A 4714-nucleotide genomic window follows, 5' to 3' on the forward strand; every position below is an offset into this window, starting at 1 on the left:
CTCTCTCTCTCTCTCTCTCTGCCCCTCCCCCACTCACGCTCTGTCTGTCTCTCTTAAAAATGAATAAACATTAAAAAATTAAAAGATAAAAAGCTTCTGCACAGCAAAGGAAACAATCAATAAAACTAAAGGCAAACAACAGAATGGGAGAAGATATTTGCAAATGACATATCGCATAAAGGGTTAGTATCTAAAATCTATGAAGAACTTATCTAACTCAGCACCCAAAAAACAAATAATCCAGTGAAGAGATGGACAGAAGACATGAATAGACACTTTTCCAAAGAAGACATCCAGATTACTAACAGACACATGAAAAGATGCTCAACACCACTCATCATCAGGGAAATACAAATCAAAGCCACAATGAGATACCACCTCACACCTGTCAGAATGGTTAAAATTAACAACTCAGAAAATAGCAGATGTTGGTGAGGATGTGGAGAAAGGGGATCCCTATTGCGCTGTTCATGGGAATGCAAACTGGTGTTGCCACTCTGGGAAACAATGTGGAGGTTCCTCAAAAAATTAAAAATAGAACTACTGTATGACAGCAATTGCACTACAAGGAATTTATCCAAAGGACAAACATGCTGATTTGAAAGGGGCACATGCACCCCAATGTTTATAGCAGCACTGTCAACAACTATTGGAAAGAGCCCAAATGTCCATCAGCTGATGAATGGATTAAGATGTGGCGCGCGCACACACACACACACACACACACACACACACACACTGGAATACTACTTGGCAATTAAAAAGAATGAAATCTTGCCATTTGCAACAACATGGATGCTATTGGAGGGTATTATGCTAAACAAAATAAGTCATAGAAAGAAAGATACCACATGATCTCATTCATATGTAGAAGTTGAGAAACTTAACAGATGAACATAGGGGAAGGGAAGAAAAAACAAGATAAAAACAAAGAGGGAGGCAAATCATAAGAGACTCTTAAACACAGAGGGTTGATGGGAGGGGTGAGTGGGGGGATCGGTTAAATGGGTTATAGTCATCATAGAGGGCACTTTTTGGGATCAGCACTGGTTGTCATATGTAAGAGATGAATCACTGGGTTCTACTCTGAAGCCAAGACTACACTGTATGTTAATTAACTTCAGAATAAAAAAAAATAGGTAAAGGGAGTTTCATGTAGACAGCATACACACAGGCTCATTTAAAAAAAATTCCTGCTAGTCTCTGTATTTTGATTGAAGAATTTAATCCATTTTATGTTGAAAGTAGTTGCTGATAAGGAAGGACTTCTGTAATTTTGCTGTTTGTTTTGTGCAAGTCTTAGACTTTTCTGTCTTTCATTTTCTTCATTCCTTTATTTCCTTCATTACTGTCTTCTGTTTTGTTGTGTTGATTTTTCTTGCAGTAAACTGATTCCCTTATATTTTCCTTCTGTGTATATATTTTTAGCTATTTTCTTTCTGTGATTATATTTAACATCCTAAATTTATAACATGTAGTTTGAATTGATACCAACTTTACTTTAGTAGCATACAAAAACTCTGTTCTATATAGCACTATTCCCCTTTATATGTTGTCAAAAGTTACATAATTATACATTACTTGCCCAATAAAATGGATTTATAATATTTTATGCATTTGTATTTTAAATTATGTATAAAATGAAATGTGGAGTTACAAAAACTAAAAATACAATAAAGCTGGCTTTAATATTAGCCCATTAGTTATCTTTAGTGGAGATCTTGATATTTTTATTTTCAAGTTACTGGTCTGTTGTTCTTTGATTTCAAACTGAAGTATTTCCTTTAGCATTTCATTTAGGACAAGTCTACTGGCAACAGACTCTCTCAGCTTTTATTTATCCAGAATTATCTTCATTTCTCACTCATTTTTGAAGGACAGTTTTGCTGGATTCAGAATTTTTTGGTTGACATTTTTTTCTTTCAGCACTTTAAATATGCCACCCCACTGCCCTCTGTCCTATATAATTTTTTATGAAAATTTGGCTGTTAATCTTCTGAGAATTCCTTGTATGTGAAAAGGTGCTTCTCTCTTGCTGCTTTCAGATTGTCCCTTGTCTTTGTCTTTTTACTGATTATAATGTGCCTTGATGTGGATCTGAGTTTCTCCTACATAAAGCAAAAGATTAGGGTCTTCTCAGGTCTTTTCTGAGCATGCATCTTTCCCTGTACATGGGTGTGGTTTTTAAGTTCCCCGGTGTATGTAGCTGCTTTTAAATTCCTTAATTTCCCAAAGACACTTACCCCAACTTTCCCTTTGAGTCTTTAGATGGTCTATTGTATGTCTCAACAGTAACTTTTCTTGCCCCACATCTGCTCTGCTTCCTCAGGGACTGAGGTCCCACAATGAGAATGCAGATTGCCATTTTCAAGACTTCTGCCAGGCTAGAAAGAGTGTGGGCAAGGGTAAATGAAAATACCACAAAGCTTTCCTAGCATTTTTCAATTTTCTTTTTCTTGAACCAGTGTTTCCATGGTTGCTATAAATCTTTTAATGTTTTCCAGAGTTCTGACACAGTTTTGACAGTTTCTGCTTATTTTCTATGGTTTCTGTGGAGGGACAATAGCTTAGGGCTGCCTGTCCACCATTTTGCTCACGTTATTACTCATCTCTGGCATGCGAGTTTTTGCTTTATGTCTTGAATTGTTTGTGGTGTCTTCTACTTGGGGGTGTCAAGGCTCTGTAGGGCAAATGTAATCAGGCAGATGCACAGAAGAGAGCAGGGTCTGGTTTGAACTGGTTTGTGGTAACCAGGACTTGGAGCCTGGGAGGAGGGCAGCCTGCAGGCTGAGAAACTTCCAACAAGGGAGATTTCAAGTTTGGCCACTAAAAAAACTTTCAAGAGTTCTAAAATTTGATTAACCTCAGGGGATAAGGGCTGAAAGTTTCTCTGGGTTTCCCTTGACTGCATCAGATTTGGTTCCTCAGTGCATAACCCTTCTTGGGGACAATGAAGAGTAGGAAAGAAGGAGAGAGAAAGTCCGAGGGAGATAGTTGGCTTCCATGGCACTATTATTACCGGACTTTTCCCTAAGTTCTTGTGTGAAGACAGTTTTCTCTTGCATTGAGAATGAGAACAGCAGCAGCTTTCTTTGGGCCACACAGCACTAGTCAGGCAGGAGGAAGCCTGGGCTGATCCCTGGAGAGCTGTAGAACATTCCAGTTCAGTCTCTTTCTCTGGAGGTGAGTGTCTGCCAGGGTTCCCCTCTGTAAAGGAGAGAGCAAGAGAGGATCAGCATGGGAAGTTCTGGGCCTAGATGCTCTCTAGAACAAGGACATCTACAGCAGAATGGATGACCTCATCTTCAAATCTGCCATGCACAGCAGAGAGCAGATTTGACCTGACTCAGTGCTGGGCGTAGGCATAGACCCTTGCTCTTGTCAGGACACTCTTCTATCCTTTGATTGTATCTGGTTCTGGCTAAACAAAAATTATGGAAGGAGACTTCCGCTAATAAGTCTGTTCTTGATCCTTGTCACCCAACTGTCATTTCCAAAGGGATCTCCAGAGAGAGGGCTGCATATTGACAGGGCAGTATTTCAGCAAAGACCAAAGGGAGAGCAAGCAGAGTTTGCTTCAACAATTGGTCATAGCTGGGGGTGCCTGGGTGACTCAGTTGGTTGAACTTCTGACTCTTGATTTTGGCTCAGGTCATGATCTCAGGCTGGGATCAAGTCCTGTGTCAGGCTCTGTGCTGAGCATTGAGCCTGCTTAGGATTCTCTTTCTCTCTTCCTCCGCCCCTCTCCCCTGCTCACTTGCTCTTTCTCTAAAATAAAAAAAAAAAATCTAAAGATTGGCCATAGCCAGGACTAAATAAGCTTTGTTCATAGATTTCGTTTTTTTTTTTTTTAATTTTTTTTTCAACGTTTATTTATTTTTGGGACAGAGAGACACAGAGCATGAACGGGGGAGGGGCAGAGAGAGAGGGAGACACAGAATCGGAAACAGGCTCCAGGCTCTGAGCCATCAGCCCAGAGCCTGACGCGGGGCTCGAACTCACGGACCGTGAGATTGTGACCTGGCTGAGGTCGGACGCTTAACCGACTGCGCCACCCAGGCGCCCCCATAGATTTCGTTCTTAATTGATTCATTGATTTATTCATTTAAAAATAATTGAATGTCAGAAACAGTAAACAAGCATGACAAAGTTTTTACTTTTTATGGTGCTTACCTTATAATAGGAGACAGATAGTAAACAAAAAGTAAAAACACAATTTTAGATGAGGAGAGCAAAGGAGATAAATAGATTCTGGTGAGCTGATAGAGAGTAAAGGGTAGAATGTGTTTTTTGTTTTTTGTTTTGTTTTGTTTTTTTTGTTTTTTTAGGAAGGATCATGAGGAAAGGCTCCCTGAGCTTGGGCACTTGAGCAAATACCTGAAGGAAATGGGGGATGTATGTCAGAAATTGTAAGGGGCTCAGGACCTTGGGTCTGTTTTATTTTATTGACAGCTGAATTTTTTCATTTGATTTTGGAGGAAAAACCTATTTGTTATCTCTGAGAAGACTCTCCTTACTTTCTGTTGGATTGAGACCTGGCTACTTATGTGTAGGGCTTGGGCTGAGCCCAGAGTTCACATTTGGTGGCTTTGGCTCCCTGCTGGATCCAGGGTTTTGAGCTCTCACAAAGGCAGGGGGTGTTGAAATTGGACCTTTAGCCTCTTGTCTGCCAGTTCCAACATGAGGTGATATGGGACAGCTGGAGGTTGAGGAT

Source organism: Lynx rufus, unplaced genomic scaffold (genome assembly GCF_022079265.1).
Source record: "Lynx rufus isolate CCGP_SWC_20201006 ecotype Redwood Valley unplaced genomic scaffold, mLynRuf1.p SCAF_4, whole genome shotgun sequence".
Lineage (NCBI taxonomy): Eukaryota > Metazoa > Chordata > Mammalia > Carnivora > Felidae > Lynx > Lynx rufus.